Genomic DNA, 21,896 nt, shown 5'->3' on the forward strand with positions numbered 1-21,896 from the left:
GTCTTATACCTTCACATGCGCTCTTCTTACTGCTGCTGACCAGGACTTAGCCACACAACTCTCACACTTAATACACAGAGTAAACCACAACATCCAAATGAAGATCAGATGGTAGAGACCACATGTGACCTACAAAGCTTAAGTATATTTATTATCTACATATTTACAGAAAAAGCTTTCTGTCTTTGCTATGAAATTACCACTAGGAACATTTAAAAATGTTTTATTATACTTATTATTATCATCATCATTTTTAGAGTATGTATACATACTTGCGCTCAGAAGTCAGAGGGCAACTTCTGAGAGCTGATTCTCTCTGCCACCACGTAGGTTCTGGGCATCCAGCTCCGGTAATTAGGCCTGACTACAAGAGCATTTGCCTTCTGAGCCATGTCTCTGGCCCTTGAAATATCCCTAGAAACAGCTAAGTCTTTTTATATGAAAGTAAGGTAGGGTGAAAATAGGTTAACTTCAAGCCACTTTCCTAATGCTGGCAAACTTATCCGAGGATGTTTACGATTTACTGTTCAATTTCTGCAAAACTGAGTAAAACACTCATCTGAAGACAGGCAGGCATGATTCTGTGCCAATGGGAGTTTTGTTCCGTCTGAACTTAATGGATACCCATGGAGCTCCAACTCACTCTTTGTTCACCTCTTAGCTGTGATATAGCTGATAAAGTCCACCTTCATCTGTTTCACAAACAAAATTACTACTTATGTGGGGTGTGCTGATGAGGGAGTTGGGGAACTCATATTCTAAAAGTGAATAAAAACAAAGAAAAATAGAAACAACAGGAACAAAACGTTTTTGACCTACTCAACACAGAGACTATAGGAGTGCCTGGACCCCTGCGTGGGCCAGGTGACCAGAGGATGGCACAGCAGGCAGTGCCCTAGGAGCCCTGGTACATACAGGAAGCCAGGTGTGACAGAGCTCAGAGGAGGGGGAGTCACACGAAGAGCCCAGGCTTCTGGAAAAGATCCTGGGGAAGGAGCCTGGAAAGGCCAAGAAGAAAGAGGATATTGCAATCCCAGCAGGGTGTGGGGTGTGGTAGGAAGCATGAGGAGGGGCACAGAAGAGAAAAAAACTAAACAGTGTGCCCATGCCCAGCATAAACAAATGGCAGAACAGAAAAGAATGCCAAGGCCAAGGACCTGCTGGAGGAAGGTACGTCCTGTGGAGACGATAAACTGTTTAGAGCACGAAGTCCTCTTTGGGAGTGCCAAGGACATGCCAGAAAGCACCAGGTAGAGGAGCCTGGGCTGAGAGGATGAGGGTGTGTGTCACTGTAAAAGATAAACTATCAAGGAATTTCAAGAAAAATGCAGAGCCATTTTAAGAAAAGCAGACAAACTTGACTGGGTCTGGAAACAACACAGTAAGAAAAAGTCAAGGTCAAGTTTAAGCCCCAGTTATCAACCTTCCTAACGCTGTGATCCTTAATATATACGGTTCCTCGTGTGCTAACCCCAACCATAAAACTATTTCATTGCTACTTCTTTAACTGTGATTTTCTACTGTTATGAATCATAATGTAAACAAGTGATAAGCAGGATATCTAATATTCAGCCCCCAAAGGCATCAAAAACTGCTGCTCTAGATCATTGGTTAAGATACATTAATGCAAATCCAAAAATTTGATTTCCTAGGAAAGAACATATTAATAGGACTTATTAAAAACGAATCAAGCTGACCTCATTTGACACCCTGGAAACTAAAGCATTAGACACATTGTTTTTAACGCCAGGGTGCATCATCCAGGTTTGAGCATAGGCTCCATCACTGCGCGGGTCTCACATTCCAGAGGGCTGGAACTCTACAGAGTAGGTGCTGTGACTAACGAGATTAACAGCACAAGCGAAAAGCTCCAAGGTAGATCTGAAAAGGCAGATGAAAGAACCAGTGACAGACAGGTAATGGGAATTAAATGATCAGAAAGACAGAAATGAACAGAACTTCAGATACCTGCAGGACAGAAAGAAATTACAAAAAAACACTTGATACCCCAATAAGAAGAGAATCAGGAAAAGGGGATAGAAAAGTTTCAAAATAATGGTTAAATTTTAATCTAAAGATCCAAGCAGCTCAATAAAGACCAGAAATACAAAGAGATCTACACCTACACTCATACATCATAAAAGGCAGCTGTTGGAAACAATGACTTATGTGCATGATATCAAGACAGCTAAAACCATAAAACTTAAAAGCCAACAAAGCAACTGAAACTGCACATTTGAAAAAAAATCAAAGTGAGGGTTGGAGAGATGGCTCAGAAGGTAACAGCACTCGCTGAGCAAACCTGACAGGCTGAATCCAGTCTCAGCACTCTCTTGCCCCACCCCTCAAATAAAATTAAACTTAAAGAAACAAAAATATTTGAATTGCATAAACCACAAATGGCAAAATGATGGATGTGAATACAATCATATAAGTAAGTATATTAAATGTAAACTGGGCTAGGTGTGGTGGCGTACACCTTTAATCCCAGCACTTGGGAGGCAGAGGCAGGTAGATCTCTGAGTTTGAGGCTAGCCTTGTCTAAAAAGAAAATTCTAGGATAGCCAGGGCTATGCAGAGAAATCCTCTTTAGAAAAAATAAAAACAAAAAAGGAAATTGACTAAATAACCCAATCAAATGCAAAAGGATGTTAGACTACCTTTAAAAACGTTATGATATCTGTAAGAAACACAAGTTCAAGGCAAAGGCACAACTAGGTTTGAAGTTCAAGGCGGAAAGAGCACAGCAGGCAAACAAGAACTACACAAAACAAGGTTATATTCTATCACAAACAAGAACTACACGAAATAAGGTTACTTTTCTATCACAAACAAGAACTACAAGAAACAAGGTTACTTTCTATCACAAACAAGAACTACACGAAACAAGGTTACTTTCTATCACAGAAACAGAGAGAACGGTGTGTGCTACCATAAGAGACAGAGAAACAGTTCATAATGGTAAAATAGTAATTCAGGGCAATAATCACAGGTATATACATAACTAATAAAAGCTCCAGATGAAGGGATGAAGTGGCAAGTCAACACACCACTGTCACTAACTGATGGAGCAGCAGTGTAAATATGGCAGGATCACGCATGACCGACTCTTCTGACACCTTAGAAACTGCACCAGAAAACACTGTTTTGGAGCACACGATGCATTACCCAGGGTTAACTGTACGCTACCTCATTAAATATTGAAACCACACAAAGGATGCACTCTGACAAAATGAGATTAAAGTGGAAATACACAGAAGAAAGAGATCCCGGAAATCCCCAAATACTTGAAAATAAAGCAGCATATTTCTAAATAACCAAGTAAACGAAATTGAAAAGAAAATCAGAAAATGTTTTTGATCAAATAAAAATAAGAGCAAATGCCCAAGCTGATGGGACACAGGCAGGGAGGTGGTGGGTGGCAGCTGGAGCTTGCAGCTCTTGGGAAGCTCCAGACATGCTTCCAAAGCCTCCACCCTGACAAAGGAGAAAAGAGCGAGCACTAAGCTCAGTGAGCGAAGAGAACAATCGAAGCTACGATGATGAAGTAGAAGTCTGCAAGACAGACACTCAGTAGAAACAAAGTCCGTTCTTACATAAAGCTGAGTGGCAAAGCTTAGGCCAGGCAGCAGGCAGGAGGGAAGGGGAAGGAGGCAGACATGAACTGCTAAAACGGACCAAAGATGGAATAACAACTTTACAGAAATTAAGCATTTACTCCAGTAGGAGAACAGATGAACTCTGGTATACACACAATCCACTACACTCAGAGACAAAGGAAACAGTGCCACACCGCACCACGGAATCTCACGGTCCCCGATTCAAAGGGCACACACCACACGGTAGCATTACGCATTCCTCTGGGAAAGGCTACACTCCCGAGCTGGACGGCACAGCAGTGACTGGCTGGCAGGCCCGGAGCGGGGACAAAAGCTGGCTGGTAGACAGGATTTTCAAGACGTCCTGGGAAGGAGAGGGACTCAACCTCCTACACACATGCTGGATCCTAGGAGACTGAGTTGCTGTATTTTTTTTTTTAAAGTAACTCAGGATTATCTTAAATTTTCCTAAAAGCTATACAAATAATATACATGACTTATTAAAACAAAACTTTAAAAAAATCCATATGTTGACTTTGTGAACACTGTAAATAAGTACAATAGTTACTCTGAGTATAAATTCACACAATAAGTTTCTTAACTGTTTTTAGTTCTAATAAAAATGACAGACTGGCTGGCCAGTGGTCCCCACGGAGAGGGGCTCCTGTCTGCAGTGCCCCAGTACTGTGGCTACGGGTGGACGCTGCCACCCTGGCTTTCTCATGAGAGTGCTGGGGACCTGACGGGCCCATGCTTATGCAGTAAGTCCTCTCCCAGCTACAGTTTTATCATTCTTGATATTGAACGTGTATATACTGAAAGTGATTTATACTGACAAATTTAATATTTTGACAACTTCGAAGTTATTTATTGCTATGTCACCTTGAGATCAGCACAGTACAGACAGACAGACGTGCCACGCCCCTCTGCGATGCTGACAGCCTTCTTCCCATTCCAGCTGGGTCTCCTGACCACACCTCTTTGACCCTGCTTCACTTCTTCCCCAAACATAACCATCACCCTCCAAGTCTCGTTTCCTTAATGTCCCCTGAACAGTCCTAACTTCACAACCGTTGGTCACTGTTTACTTTTATGCTAAATATACAAAAGCCTTAAAACCTTTCAGCCACTTGTATCTTGAAGATGTCTTTGATGCCGCCACACAGTCATTACTGAGTCCAAGCATAAAAACAACATCCGGGTACTAATTTCAAAGAAAAGCAGTAAAGTCCCCTTTAAGTCATCACTCCATGGGTGCACATTGACCTAACCTAGAATTTAAATGGGATGGGAAGGAAGCCACCCACTCGAGGCCAACCTAGTGGCCGGCCGCACAGAGTCAATAACAAGGCTTGCTATTTCCACGTCTGGCTTTCTTTTTCCGGAGCCACTAAAAACAGCTCCAACTTCAGCCCCACTGCTCTCTGGGCTGAGGAGGACATGAGAAGAAATGGAAGCCTCTTCTACGCTAGGTTCCTTCCCGCACAGCACCCCTCCCCCTCGCTCATGCACATCTTTTGATGCAGGTTTGAAAGGTTTTTTTCCTTAGCTATTTAGATAAAAACAGGTCAAATCTGTTAACTGTTAGGTATTATCAGCCATAAACCTTTGGGTTATTTATTCATTATTTCCACCATTAGTTTGCTGTAAACAAACCAACATCTGTTTACTTCAAGAGGTCACTATGTGATTACATGAAATGGACCATATAGTTAAATTCAATGACACACGGCAGAAAAAGGAGCATTTCAAATTTCTGTTCATCATACCATAAAGTGTTCTCAATGGACACTTGGATATAAACAGTTTCGTGATTTTATGGCTGACGTCTTATTACAGAGACAACTACAAACACATTATATGTTTCGTGTCTAACAGAGAAGGGGCTCTGAAGAACCAGAAACTAAGAAGGAGAAACTTTCTTGGGAAAAAAAAATTGAAACACATATAACACACACACACACACACACACACACGCTCCAACAACTACTACTATGCAGGTATAACATAACTTGAATATTAGTGTACCTTAATGCAAGTTCCAAGTAAGGGTGTACACTACCACAGATGGTAAAACACTGAGGTCATTCACACGGAAACCGAAAAAAGAAGAAAGGGATGCTGTTGTCCCAATAACTGCTCGCCACTGTCTGAGAGACTCTGAAGTGACGCAAGAGTGAAATGCAATGAAGTGAACATGGATGCTTGATCAGACCGTACCCTCTCTCCATGACAGCAATGTAACTTAGATCTAGCAGAAGCCAGAAAAGGAGAGTAAAGCCATCTCTAACATAGACATAAGAAATACCTGGGAGTGTTTATCTCAGTACCACAGTGACATGTTGGAACAATTCACATTATCAATCAAAAAACAAAATGCCAAACCTAAAAAAAAAATATCAAAAAATACATAGGAAAAACTCAAGACTCATACTGACAAATTCACAAAATCATATTAAAAAATTTAAACAAGATATCAAAAATAGCATTTTTGGACAGCAAAATTCAAATTCATAGAAAGAACACTCTACTAAAATTAATATACACATGTAATTTCATTTTTTGTACTGGAAGTGAGATTATTAAACATGATCTGGTAGGATACAGCAGACACTGTGGAAGCCCTCAGGAACACAGGGCCTGCCACTTGTCCAGGGGACCACGACTGGGGTATATTTGATCTCGTAGTCTCAAGAAAGAGCTATTTCTCAGTGCTTCAAACTCCTCTTCACTATGTCTTCAAACTCCTCTACACTAACCTTGCTGAAGCCCACTTCTCTGAGATGTGGGTCTTCTGGTGGCCAGGGAACCTGAACCTGGCTTTATGCAGAGCCTCAATCACATGTCCTTATCCTGCAGCTTGGGGTGAACGGATATGAACCCCAGTCACTGTGCTGGGGCTTCCCAAAGGCGCCACATACACCTGCCTGGAGCCTAGACTGGGGACCACACTGAGATCAGGGACTTGAATAACTGCCAGAAAATTATTGTCAAGGTCCCTTCGGACAACCCAACTAGGCAAGAGGCTGCACATACTACCAAGAAGCCTGCAATTTGCAATCCCTGCACATCAGGCCCTCATGGGGAAAGTGACTTGGTCAGCTTAATTGGCTGCAAAGTGATTCCAATTATTTTTAAATGGATGAAAGACTTAAAAGGTAAGTATCCTCTAAGGGAAAAAAACCCTAAAAATATTAAAAAGAAAAGTACTGAGGAGTTTTGCAAAATGTTACAGAACTGGAATAATAAAAGACGAAGACATCCAAGTTCAGCAGCCCTGACACGTGCAGGCTGCAGCAGTGCCCACAGCTGGAACCCGAGGAGAAAAGCACACTAGAAAGGAGTGATGGGGAAAGTGAAGAGCCACAAGTCTATCTTCAGGACTCTAGAAAATTCTACACTTGGGGCCAGGTGAGAATATGAAGGTGCCACCAGCAAGTACTGCTTCAGAGCTGACAGGAGGACACAGATGTCCAAGTTTAAGCTGTGTGGGAGACACCGGGGTTCTGCTTTAGACAGAGCAAAGACTTTGGTAACCCTGATACCAAATCTGAAGACCGGAAGAGGCCTCACCGTGAGAATCATATCCCAGAGGTTTCACCCACCCTAACAAAGCCAGAAGGCCACTCTCTCAGGAGGGAAGGTACCAGGGGTACTGGTGAAGTCCTGCTTTGACTTAAAGTTGGAAAATACCCAGCATTTTCACAAGTAGCGGTGTAGCTATCTCACTGACATTATGGACCAGAAGTGTAAGGTACCCAGAAATGCACCAATTAAGAGAAGCTCAAGACTCCAAAATGATCAAGATACTGAAAGATTTAAACAAGACTTTAAAACATATGTAAAAACAGCAGTGCTAAATAACAAGACTCAATTTCATAAAGTGACTACCTTTTTTTCTGGTTTTTGGAGACAGGATTTCTCTGTAGCTTTGGAGTCTGTCCTGGAACTAGCTCTAGTAGACCAGACTCGCCTCAAACTCACACAGATCTGCCTGCCTCTGCTCCTCTGTCTCCCAGGTGCTGGGATTAAAGGCGTGCACTACTACTGCCCGGCTGCAGCCACCTTTATAAAAAATGTTATTGTAACCACAAGAACACTCACCCGATGCAACGTCTATCCTTACCAGGCAGAGAACCAATGCCAATGTGCTGTGGAGTCCCAAAACATACCAGCCATAGTGCTGACTATAAAAACAACCCTTAGTGCCAAAGCACACCAAAATAGCCAGAAAGAGCAAACCCCCCTAAACAAACAAAAACTAGACACACATTAAAAAACAAACAAACAAACAGGACAATAAGCCCACAGTCAGAGACTGTAAAGGATAGTCAGTAGACCCTGACGTAGAAACAGATGAGGCATAATGAACACTTTTAATACTCCTAGTCACACCAACGTCAGGCCTCCCAGGATAGAACACATAATCACAAAGAGCTTCTTGTATGTTCACAGCTTTACTATTCAGGAGGTTGTCATCACTGAGAATTAATATCAGAAAGCACAATGAAAAAAACAATCATTTAGTTATTTTACAAATACACTGATATATAACCCTTTAAAGTAAAAAATCAAATTAGTGGGGGTGGCGAGATGGCTTTGTAGTTAAGAGCACTGGTTGCTCTTGATCTAGGTTCAGTTACCAACACTCACATGGAAGCTCACAACTGTCAGTAACTCCACTTCCAGGGGACCCAATACCTTTCCTTACAAATGTATGTATATGCCTGCACACATGCAATACGCAAGCATACATACATGCACTCACAAACATTAGAAAGAATCAACTTAGCAATTACGAAGACCCATTAACAGAGTGTCATTTATGAAATGTAATTATTTACAGGAGACTTTTAAAATCAAATATATCTGCATGTATGACAGCTGAGAAGCATAAGAAACCATTTGCCTCAATTATGTCTAAGTATCAAGCTTGTCAATAAATCCCCAGTAGAAAATTCTTAGCTTAAAAGATAGATACCACTTCAATTAAGAAAAGTCACCTGTTTTGACATTTTCCTGGTGCCTTGTACTTTATTAAATTACTCACTAGAACCCCACTCACGATTCTTAAAAATAAGTTACTTCTCAGATGTTTACTGCGTATCTAACCAAATAATCTGGCACCTGAAGTCCCTGCCAAAATGCCACCGAGAATGCTGCAGGAAAAAGCAAACCAAACAAGAAAGTGCTCTTTGCAGCACCTCTAACTAACTGCAACAGAGATGGCTCAGCTCTCTTCCTCAGATATATTCTCTTTGAATTTTAAAAGCATTTATTCTAAAACTTAGCATCTTTATTATTGCTTTGTATCGATGCATGGATGTCTCCTCGGAAAAGCTCTTTATCTCCTCCATTCTTCAAGACTCATGGAGACCACATTCACAGGTTCTCATTTGTGCTTTATTTTAGTGCTTGTCTATTGCAGATTTCTTCTAGGTCTGACTTCTTCCTCTGTACTGAGATATCACAAAGGAATTTCCTGGCTTTGACTTGCAGGAAACACTAGGTGTCCATTGTTGGCATAAAGCCATTATAATCAGTCTCAAGACAGCATAGCATCACAGACAAGAATACCTCTTTATTTCACCATTTTACAGACAAGAACTAAAAGCAACCCATATTCTGTCCTCTGAAAAGAATATTACAATGTTACTACTTTCATCTCACTTTCTAAGCTTAAATCAGGGAGATGTTTTAAGGAGAAAGTATTTAGCGAGCGCATATACAATATTACAAAATGGTTCATTTAGTTTACTTCTTTGAAGTTCCCATAAGAAAAGTAACTACCTTAAAAAAGAGAGGATTGATCATCACTGACTGAATACTTGGTTTAAAAACTCTCCAGGGGCTATGGAAATGGCTCTGTGGGTCAGAGAGTTTGCTGTTCAAGCATGGTGTCCTGAGTCAAATCCCCTTCACATGTAAAAGTTGGGTGTGGCTGAGTATGTGCCCCCTATAGCCTTAGTGCTATGCAGGGCAGAGACAGGAGGATCACTGTAGCTTGCTGGCTGCCTGCCCCATTCCAAGCCAAATGACATCCTGACTCAAGGAAGCCAAGTGGAGACTGGTACATCAGAATGTCCCATGTCTTCCTCTGACTGCCACACATGTGGCCTTCCACTTATACCTGCACATGCGTGTAAATATATTACACACACATATACAAATATTTTCCAATATATTAAAGAATCTCACTAAAGGCACAAATAATTACGACTTCTAAATGCAAACCCCTTATGAAAAATCAATAGGAAACTCACGTTAGCAGTATTTGCATAAAACACTAAGAGACCTCTGGGTTCACAAACTTGGATTATGGGTCTTAATTCAAAAGTTGTCACTTTATGACAATTTCATATGGAGAGATGTAAAAACTTAAACTTTTCTATGCTGCCTCCATTTTTACTCCTAAGATCATGTGAACATGGATAATACAAATTAATTGTTATTATGATAATACTGCATCCCACATTTTGGGATCCCAAGAAAAGCAAAAATTTCTAAACACCTGTTACACCATTTTTTAAAAAACAGCTTCATTTTTAAGAACGATCACACAGAAGTTTTTTAAAATTCTAAGAACTGGAGTAGGCCACCCTTTTCGTCAAGATGGCGCCGAAAGCGAAGAAGGAAGCTCTCGCCCCCCCCCAAAGCCAAAGCTAAAGCAAAGGCCTTGAAAGGCCTGAAAGGCGTCCACAGCCACAAAAAGAAGAAGATCCGCACATCGCCCACCTTTCGGCATCCCAAGACCCTGCGGCTACGAAGGCAGCCTAAATACCCCCGGAAGAGCGCGCCCAGGAGGAACAAGCTTGACCACTATGCCATCATCAAATTCCCCCTGACCACCGAGTCAGCCATGAAGAAGATAAAGACAACAACACACTTGTGTTCATTGTGGGCGTCAAGGCCAACAAGCACCAGATCAAACAGGCTGTGAAGAAACTCTATGACATCGACGTGGCCAAAGTCAACACCCTCATAAGGCCCGACGGAGAGAAGAAGGCATATGTTCGGTTGGCTCCTGATTATGATGCTCTGGATGTTGCCAACAAGATTGGAATCATCTAAACTGAGCCCAGCCAGCTAATTCTAAATATACACTTTTTCACCATAAAAAAAAAATTCTAAGAACTGAACTTTTTAAAGAGATGACTGAAATTCAACGTAATAAAGATTAAACAATTCAATAAATGTGTATATTTATAAGTTCATGCAAATCCATACTTCTGAGGATCTCACACGTTCTGTCATTATAAAGTAGAAAGATTCTAAGTTTTATAGTTTCTATTAAAAGTATCACAGAAATTTGTATTGTGCTTCTAATGAGAACTCATAAAAAGTATTTCTTTAGATTTCTATCTATTTTCTAGCCTTTTAAAAAAAATCCTTCATGGGATTGCATTTGGCTAAAAAACTAGCTGCTATATACCAGAGTTCACGGTCTTTATTGTGCTCTACAAATCTTTTGTCTGTGCTGTATAACAAAGCTTTCAGAAGCGAGATAACAGGAGGTAAGGACAGCGGAAGAAAGGCCCAGAAGAGCTACGCGTACAGAAGCAATCGTAGAGAATCCCACACAGGCCCTCGTTTTCCACAGAAATGTTTTATATACAGAGAAAACGCTAAAGAACATGACATTTCCCGTTAGCTTTGTGCTTGACTCATCCTGGCTCGCAAACCAACAGTCCAGTGAGACGGCGCTCAAAGAGCACCTGAGAAAGAACTCGAACATGCTCACCCAGAATTGCCGCAGCACTTTTACCAAGCGTTGGTGAGGGCAGGCACCACAAGTCATGGACCTGCATGTCAGGCATGATTCACTGAGGTCAGCCGCATCAACACCAGCTGGACCAGAGCTCTCAGGGTCTGAAGGGTTTTTGGAAAATACCAATGCTACACATCTACCTAGCACCCCAAATGCTACACGTCTAGCTAGCACCCCAAGTCAGGATGCCCAGCAGGTTCCCAGTAGGAACCCAGAAGGTTCTGGAAAACGTTGACCGTCAATATTTTTTGTTTGTTTGTTTGTTTGGTTTGGTTTGGTTTGGTTTTTGAGACAGGTTTTCCCTGGCTGTCCTGGAACTCACTTTGTAGACCAGGCTGGTCTCTCACTCACAGAGATCCACCTGCCTCTGTCTCCTGAGTGCTGGAATTAAAGGCATGCGCCACCACCGTCCGGCGACCATCAACATTTTAAGAGATGCTTCCCCCATCCATCACATAAGTATTTAACACTCTAAATAGTAGTTCCATATCCATCTATTGATTTTTAAAAACAAAAATCAAAAACTTATTAATTTTATGTGTTTTACCTGCATGTATGTATGTATATCATGTGCGTGCTTGGTGGCCTCAGGGATCAAAAGAGGGCATTGGATCCCCTGAAAGTGAACTTATAGATGGTTGTGAACCACCATGCGGGGCTGGGACTTGAACCTGTGACTCCGCAAGACTAACAAGTGCTCTTAACAACTGAACTTTCTCTCCAGGCCCTATCATCTTTTTTTCCATATAAGAAAAACAATGAGTTTGGCCTCTGCTCAAAGAAAATGATAAGGGAACACTAACCCTGAATTCATGTCTGTTGTTGCTGCCACTGGGATGCATGTGTGCATGCAGTCTCTGAGGCTGGTAGCTCAAAAAAAATAAAAATTGGTGGTGGTGGTATTTTTAAATGGTATGATTGGTTTTAAAAGGCCCATGGAATGCCAATGGCAGTGCAGGCATACATCCCTGACCTTTAATCCTAGCACTCAGGAGGCAGAGGCACCTGTGATCTCTGTGATCTCTGTGAATTCAAGGTCAACCAGGTCTACAAGAGCTAGTTCCAGGACAGGCTCCAAAGCTACAGAGAAACCCTGTCTCCAAAACCAACCAACCAACCAACCAACCAAGCAAACAAACAAACAAACAAGCAAGAAAAGAAGAAGAAAACCTTTCTTGGTAGCCATGTTTGCATCCATCCACCCAGAGTCCTTCCACTAACATTTTGCAGATATTTTTTATTTTGTTCTTTCAAACAATGTAATTATATCTTCATTTCAAATCTGTATTTATAGTTGTCTCTCCTATCACACATTAACTTTCTTCCGCTGGGCAAGTATCATTCGGTCTCCTCTGGCCCATATTTCCAATGCAGTAGTAAAGTTTCCTCTCACATACAAAATAAGTCATGTTCATAACCAACCACCCTTAAATGCTCCCAAAAATATGATTTTCATTATTTCCAGACAAGGGTTTCCACCACAGAAACCCTTCATAATGCAAGCCATAGTCAGAGCCAGTCAACAAGACTATATATAAAAGAAGAAAAAGGCACTCTGGTTTGAAAAACTTAACAAAAATATGTACAACCATTGTTCAAACAATTTTAATGTTTCCTCTGTATCCACATTTTAAATAGGGAAAGCAATATACATGATATATGTACCACTGAGTGACTGAAGTATGACGGAAATTATTTTAGGGGTTTGCTTTGAGACCTGTATGTAGCCCAGGCTGGCCTTCTCAGGGTTCAGTCTACTAAAGTGCTGGGATTCTAGGTGTGCGCAACCACACCACACATGAGATTATTCTTATATACCCCTAAGTTGAGAAATATATCAACACAGCCACAGCACAAAAGGCTTACTGGATGCTCTCATCCAGAATTAGAATTCAAATGTTTTACAGTTTATGGAAAACATGCACTCATTCTAACAGCAATTCTGTACAGAAGTTGACATTTGTTTATCCAGGTTTTTACTTGTGATACTTTTTGTTACAAATTAACATTTTAACAAAATCTCATAGGTGGAAAACAGATGGGCAGACAATGAAGAAGGTGTTGGTGTTCCTGGCATCCTTTCTGCAGGGCCAGGGCTAGGGCTGAACAGAGCATGAGATACTTCTGCTTACTCATGAGCATGGTCATAGTTAGTACTTAACAATATCTTTTACATGGGGCTTTAGGTGAGTGTAAACTTCTCTACATGGTCTCTCATTAAACATCAAGTAGCGACAGCTAATCTGTGTTCATCGTTGGGGAAAATTTTTAAATGGTATGATTGGTTTAAAAAGGTCCATGGAATGCCAATGGCAGTGCAGGCATATGTCCCTGGAATCTGTTCCCATCATGAAAATTTTAGGAGACTAGTTTGGAAGACCGGAAATTCATCCTAAGCCCAGAGTTCAAGCCGGAGAAGACCCCGTAGACCTAGTGATTCACAGCTTCAGACACGCAGCATCAGAGACGCACTGGGCGGGCATAGCAGCTCCCAATAAAAGAAAACTAACTACAAACATAGATTTGTGTCAAAGCGTTTTGCCTGATACACTGTGGTCCTCTCAGTTATAATGCAAATGAATAATCAACATTGAACTACAATATGCTCTCCTAGCAACTGTTACAGTAATTACATGCTCACTATTTGCATCGACGTCCTATTATAAAATCTTTCATTCTCTAAAGTTGAAAACCTATATAAACAAACTTATTTTAGCTCTTATTATTTTATTCCTTTGCATTAAAGAAAATTAAAGCTGATGTTAAGGTCCTCAGTAAAGAAAACTCAAAATGTGAAGCTGTACATACATCTTATTGTTTTCTAGGAAAATTTTAATTAAAGGTTTACATTTTACTTTGATTATATGTTTAGAAATGAATCTACAAGAATGGAAAATTCAACTGTCCTGAAGGAGCCACATGTAGAAAATACCAGACATAAAAAAAAAAGATTACTAAAGCCATGTTTTCACTGAGAATAATTGGTTAATAAATGACATACAGCATGCTTGCCCCTGCTTCTCCTCAAGGGGATCAGACACTACAAACCCCAGAGAAAGCCCAAGGGCCAAGGGGAGAAGCTGCTTCGGTTACTGACAGAACACAAAACACTCTCAAGTTTCTGCCAGTTCCTGTGAACACAGAAACCTGTCCAGTGACACAGCAGAACCAAGCATGGGAAGAAATGCCACAAAATTCACGACAGAGTAGTTTGTTCAGCTCCACAAACTCCTTAGATGTTTAAAATAACTACTTAAACAACAGCTTGGGGATATTTCAGAAGACTAGCAGCTTAGTACATTGGGGAACTCGATGTGCTTTCTCCCCCAACAGCAAGCACAAAACGCTGGACAACTATTAAAAACAACACAAACAACCTCCCCACCAAGCCCCTGGAAAGCAATCCAAGGCAGACACCAGTTTAGAAATGTTTTGTTGGAACACAAGGGCACCCGGGTTCATAAAAGAAACAATACCAACAGCAGCTTAAATCACACATCGACCCTCACACAGCGATAACAGGAACTTCATGCCCTCCTCTCATCAACAGACTCCACTGAAGGAAGCAGATCTTCCTTCCTGCTCGCAGCCAAGTCTTTCCCTTTTCCCTCTCGAAGAGGCAGCCTCAGTCTCTCCCTTTTCCCTAGTTCTCCCCTTCCCCCCATCTCTCTCTCTCTCTTTCTGCTCTTCTCCTCTTCTCCCCTTCCCTTCTATAACCCACTAAATAAATATCCAACCTCACTCTGCATGGCATGCCTATCCATGTCTATGTCTCTGTCTCTCTCCTGATGCGTCGCTCACTGCCTGGGACCAGCCTCCTTTGGAGACCTGTGGCGTGGTCTTGTGGTGTGCCCATCTGTCTGTCTCTCCTCGTCGAACTGGCTGCCCCATCGAGGTCTCTTACCCACCACGTGGCTCCCTGCCTGGGACTCATGGCCTGTTGCAGCCATAGGGGGACTTCACTATCCCTGCCTGTGACTGGTTGCCCTCAGACCCACTGCCCACTGCCCACTCGGGAATCCACAGCATTTTTACTTAATCCATTACAAGTTAACTAAGAAAATCAGTGGAAATTTCTCAGAAAAACCAAAAAGAGTGCTATCACAGGAGATTCAGAAAGCTAGCTCAGTGGACGGAGGTGCTTGCTGCCAAGGCCAGTGGCCTGAATTCAATCCTCAAGACCTACATGATGGAAGAGAACAGACTCCACACACTGTCCTCTGATTCTGCATATGTACACACACACACAAATACACACACACACACGGAAAAGTATAATTTCTTTAAAGGGACTATCATATGACCCAGTTAAGGGTCACAATCAGGACCCCACAGAGACACCTGCACACCCATACTCACTACTACACTATTCACAACAGCCGGGGGATGGGATCAGCCCAGATGTCTATCAACAGCTGAGCAGATGCAGAGAATGTGGTATATATACACACAATAGAACCTTGTTCGTCCCAGAAGTCACATCAGGAAAATGAAGGGACCAGAAAAGACTCCACTTCCTTCTCTGCCGCAGCTGTTTCTATCAAAGCTTCCACTGCACCTGAAATACTAGAAGTTTAGGTCCATAACAGACAAATAACTTTCATTTCTACATGAAAATCAATATGCACACAAGACTGCTAAGTCCTTATTTGTAGGGATGAGGGTCTCAATTTGCTATATACCTTTTTCAAAAGATTTTATTATTTATTATGTATACACACCCCAGAAGAGGAGACCAGATCTCATTACAGATGATTGTGAACCACCATGTGGGTGCTGAGAATTGAACTTGGGACCTCGGAAAGAGCAGCCAGTGCTCTTAACCTCTGAGCCATCTCTCCAGCCCCTCGCTATATACCTTTAAAGGCTTTAAGTAAAATATAGCAAGAAATACACAACAAAATTTAACTGGAAATCAACAATAAGTTGAAAAAAGAGATTCCAAACACTTGAAAACTGAACAACTGACTTTGAAACAATTCATAGGTCAGGAAACTGTGCAAAATCAAGAAACGGTTTAAGATAAACCAAACACATGACATCAAAATGCATGAGAGGCAATTGAAGCTTAGAGAAGTTTTTATCTTGAAATGCTTGTACTATCAAGAGTGAACTAAAAATAATATAAGTTTTTATCTCAAGAGACTACAGTAAAGAAAGATAAACCAAACAAAACACAAAGAGCAAGAAGGAAGTAACAGATTAGATGGTGGCAAAGTCAACAAAATGTATCAAACAAAAACCACAGGCAATGCCAACAAGAACAAAAGTGGACTCTTGAGAGGACCAGCTGAGCAACAACTGCTGGGCTAGCGTGGGCAAAGGCACTGAGGACAAACGTGAGAGAAAACATACAAGACCACAGGACAAACATAAGCATAATCAAGATGAACTCTCCAGAATCACAGAACCACTAAAGAATATTGAACTTTGTATCCCAATTTATATCAGACAGTATAAATGAAATGTTAAATCTCTGATATATCACCAAGATACAGGAACTCTCAGAACCTGAAGAGGGTGAATGAATAATTAATAGGTTTTCTGCCATCCAGACAATAGGTTTCTCTGCCAAAGCAATAAACCAGACTAAGTTGAATTAAAAAAGTGTAACAGGTTTATTTAAGCAAAGCAACTCCCGGGTGAGTTCTCCAGTTCCAGAGATTGAGGCTGGAGAATCCACACACTCGAACTAAGGGTGATTACAGAGGTTGTAGGAAAAGGGTCATGTGTTTGCCACAAGCTGGGTTTGTGCCCAAGTATGGTCAAAAGCTGATTTGGGCAATTGGCAACTTCAGGGAAGGAAGTCCCATAGCTGCCAAGAATGCAGAACTGGGTTTTTTGGTGCCTTCCCTTCATTCGGAGATTCTCTGAGTGGGCAGGGCTTGGAGAGACAGGAATGGGGCTTCTCAATAATAGAAAATATTGACAGATATTTAATAGATGAATGTTAGAATTCTCTTTCTGTATGTATCTCTCGGTCTGTCTCTCTCACATACACGCCCTCTTTGTCTTGCTTTTATAAAGACTGCCTGATCTTGCTTGGCTTGGAGTTTTCACACCCACAGTCACACACTCTGTATCCACCGTGATTGGTTTCTTTTGTTCAAAATGAACTGGCAACCAAACTCAGTTTTTGTAAGATCACTTCCTCACTCCTTCACAGTGGAGCCATTTCCAGTCTCAATAGGAAGTTCTCAAGTAAGAGAAAGAATAAGGATACAGACCGAGGAAACAAGCTGTGGGAGGAAGAACCCAAAGGTTTTTCAAAGACACCTTCCCTCAGTTGTTGCATCACAAAAAGGAAGATTATTTCCGCGTAAGAAAGCAAGCGGGAGCACCATCTAGAAAAGCTGCTGAGTTCAGATCCAGAGCACCGTTGAGAACGCTTCATTCCTGAACCTTCTACAGTGAATTCTTATGGTCCGGCCAGCGTGGACCTACAACAGACAGCATGGCACTACACAGAGACAAGCGAGGGGACTGGAACGTGGTACTGTAAAGCTCACTTAGGACACTGATCAGTGGCAGCATTTACTACAACTGCCCGGATCCCAGACTGGCATCGAATGGGAGGAACTAGGTCTACACTCTAAAGCAGAGGTGAGATTTAGAATGACATGCCCAAACCTCAAGAAAAAAGGCACGAGCTTTATTTTTAACAAAACTGTTTGCTAACTGGCAAAAAATGGTCAAGAACTCCTTTACTACATGGTTAACATACCAAAACATATTCTCCCTATATAAATTCAACTACTGTTGTTCCAATCTCAAGTACAAAACATGTATTAAAGAATCTGCAATAAAATCTGGTTCCTCCTGCAGCTGAGCCTCAGTGGGGTCCAAAGCCCTGGCCATTCAGCTGCAGCTTTGTGAGACTTCTAAGAAGATCCTAAGGATGATGTCCTTAGGGCCGAAGACAGTAAACAGTGTTGTCTTTAACCACTAATAGATAATAACTAAGGGAATATTAGAAACTGGTACATCATTTTCATTATTTTGATACCATAAAATACGGGTATCAAACAGTTTTCAAAGACTACATGTTTCTGCTTAGGGTCTGGAGAGGGCCTTGGTCTGAGAACTGGAAGAGCTTGTTCTTGATTCTATCTAAGTCACCCCACGTAAGGTTTACAGCTCCTCGGTGCTTGAGATTCATTACATGTAATCAAGGATAAAGCCTCCCACTGGACTACAGAAAATGAGGAGATTTAGGAAGATTTAAAAGCACTAAATAAAACAAAGCACTAAAATCCGAGTTCTTTTTCTTAGCAATTCTGCTCCACTTACGGCTGCACCACCATCTCCTGGCTGGCTTGGTGCTGTGAACTAACTCATCTCGCAGAGTTTTCTCCCGGCTCCTAGTTTACAACAGTCACCTTAGTGGTTTCTCCTGAACCTCATGAGATCCCATCCCAAGCTAAAAATCCTCCAGGGGCTTCTCGTTGTACCTAGTCCATAATGACCAACATCGCATACACTAGGATTTAGCATTAAGGATAACAGTATATTGCACCTTTGCAAGCTCTTCAATTGTGCCATCTCTTTGTGCTGACTTTATTTTGGAGGTGGTGTGTATCTTCTGAACACTCTTTGCAGGAGTGGGGTCCTCTTATCAGGAAAGTACAGGGAAGGCTGCTATCAGAGCAACCGTGAGTCAGTCTTTGTGGAGTATGGATTCTAGGAGCACAGGAATAAACAATGAGGCAAAATAATATTGTAAAGAAAAAGAGAATTTCACTGAGCACACATTTTTCTATCTTAAGCTTTTCTGTGGGACAGGTTTACATGTTAAGATGATGGCAAAGGAGACATCCTGGCCAGTCAACTGCTGACCGCACAGGCATGAGGGTCTAAGTCTGACCATCGGCACCTACAGAAAGCCCTGGTGCAGCGGTGTGCATCTGCAACCCCAGTGTAGGGACAGAGGGCAGGAATTGGAGGTCACTGGCCAGCCAGGTTAGCCAACATAGTGACCTACATGCTGGAGAGAAAGGCTGTCTGAACACACAAGGTGAATGGCTCCAAAGGACAAACGTCCTATGTGGTCCTCTAGTCTTTACATGTGCCTGCAACCCCCCCATCATACAGACGTCCTATGTGGTCCTCTATCTTTACATGTGCCTGCACCCCCCCATCATACAGACGTCCTATGTGGTCCTCTAGTCTTTACATGTACCTGCAACCCCCCCATCATACAGACGTCCTATGTGGTCCTCTATCTTTACATGTACCTGCACCCCCCCCATCATACAGACGTCCTATGTGGTCCTCTATCTTTACATGTACCTGCACCCCCCCCATCATACAGACGTCCTATGTGGTCCTCTATCTTTACATGTACCTGCACCCCCCCCATGATACAGACGTCCTATGTGGTCCTCTATCTTTACATGTGCCTGCACCCCCCATCATACAGACGTCCTACGTGGTCCTCTATCTTTGCATGTGCCTGCACCCCCCCCCCCATGATACAGACGTCCTATGTGGTCCTCTATCTTTACATGTACCTGCACCCCCCCCATCATACAGACGTCCTATGTGGTCCTCTAGTCTTTACATGTGCCTGCACCCCCCCCCCCATGATACAGACGTCCTATGTGGTCCTCTATCTTTACATGTACCTGCACCCCCCATGATACAGACGTCCTATGTGGTCCTCTATCTTTACATGTACCTGCACCCCCCCCCCCATCATACAGACGTCCTATGTGGTCCTCTATCTTTACATGTGCCTCCCCCCCCATCATACAGACGTCCTATGTGGTCCTCTATCTTTACATGTGCCTGCACCCCCCCCCATCATACAGATGTCCTAAGTGGTCCTCTAGTCTTTACATGTACCTGCACCCCCCACCCATCATACAGACATCCTATGTGGTCCTCTATCTTTACATGTACCTGCACCCCCCATGATACAGACGTCCTATGTGGTCCTCTAGTCTTTACATGTGCCTGCACCCCCCCCCCATCATACAGACGTCCTATGTGGTCCTCTATCTTTACATGTGCCTCCCCCCCCATCATACAGACGTCCTATGTGGTCCTCTATCTTTACATGTGCCTGCACCCCCCCCCCATGATACAGACGTCCTATGTGGTCCTCTATCTTTACATGTGCCTGCACCCCCCCCCCCATCATACAGACGTCCTATGTGGTCCTCTAGTCTTTACATGTGCCTGCACCCCCCCCCCCATCATACAGACGTCCTATGTGGTCCTCTATCTTTACATGTGCCTCCCCCCCCATCATACAGACGTCCTATGTGGTCCTCTATCTTTACATGTGCCTGCACCCCCCCCCCCATGATACAGACGTCCTATGTGGTCCTCTATCTTTACATGTGCCTGCACCCCCCATCATACAGACGTCCTATGTGGTACTCTATCTTTACATGTGCCTGCACCCCCCCCCCATGATACAGACGTCCTATGTGGTCCTCTATCTTTACATGTGCCTGCACCCCCCATGATACAGACGTCCTATGTGGTCCTCTATCTTTACATGTGCCTGCACCCCCCCCCCATCATACAGACGTCCCATGTGGTCCTCTATCTTTACATGTGCCTGCACCCCCCCATGATACAGACGTCCTATGTGGTTCTCTATCTTTACATGTGCCTCCCCCCCCATCATACAGACGTCCTATGTGGTCCTCTATCTTTACATGTACCTGCACCCCCCCATGATACAGACGTCCTATGTGGTCCTCTATCTTTACATGTACCTGCACCCCCCCCCCATCATACAGACGTCCTATGTGGTCCTCTAGTCTTTACATGTGCCTGCACCCCCCCCCCCCATCATACAGACGTCCTATGTGGTCCTCTAGTCTTTACATGTACCTGGACCCCCCATGATACAGACGTCCTATGTGGTCCTCTATCTTTACATGTACCTGCACCCCCCCCCCATCATACAGACGTCCTATGTGGTCCTCTAGTCTTTACATGTGCCTGCACCCCCCCCCCCCCATCATACAGACGTCCTATGTGGTCCTCTAGTCTTTACATGTACCTGCACCCCCCCCCCATCATACAGACGTCCTATGTGGTCCTCTAGTCTTTACATGTGCCTGCACCCCCCCCCATGATACAGACGTCCTATGTGGTCCTCTAGTCTTTACATGTACCTGCACCCCCCCCGTTGATACAGACGTCCTATGTGGTCCTCTATCTTTACATGTGCCTGCATCCCCCCCCCCATCATACAGACGTCCTATGTGGTCCTCTATCTTTACATGTGCCTGCACCCCCCCCCCATCATACAGACGTCCTATGTGGTCCTCTAGTCTTTACATGTGCCTGCACCCCCCCATCATACAGACGTCCTATGTGGTCCTCTATCTTTACATGTGCCTGCACCCCCCATCATACAGACGTCCTATGTGGTCCTCTAGTCTTTACATGTGCCTGCACACACACCCCCATCATACAGACGTCCTATGTGGTCCTCTATCTTTACATGTGCCTGCACCCCCCATGATACAGACGTCCTATGTGGTCCTCTATCTTTACATGTGCCTGCA

General features: G+C 42.9%; 1 protein-coding gene and 1 non-coding gene across 5 annotated transcripts in view; both read right to left on the reverse strand.

Moving 5' to 3' along the window:
- The window catches only part of Lrrc28 (leucine rich repeat containing 28), a 107,968-nt gene that overhangs the window by 39,704 nt on the left and 46,368 nt on the right, over window positions 1-21,896 (reverse strand). The window lies entirely within an intron of this gene.
- On the reverse strand, window positions 6,582-6,716 carry LOC142837987 (small nucleolar RNA SNORA70). The gene has a single exon (XR_012908438.1). It is a non-coding gene; the product is annotated as a small nucleolar RNA SNORA70 (small nucleolar RNA).

This window comes from Microtus pennsylvanicus, chromosome 18, assembly GCF_037038515.1.
Source record: "Microtus pennsylvanicus isolate mMicPen1 chromosome 18, mMicPen1.hap1, whole genome shotgun sequence".
Taxonomy (NCBI): domain Eukaryota; kingdom Metazoa; phylum Chordata; class Mammalia; order Rodentia; family Cricetidae; genus Microtus; species Microtus pennsylvanicus.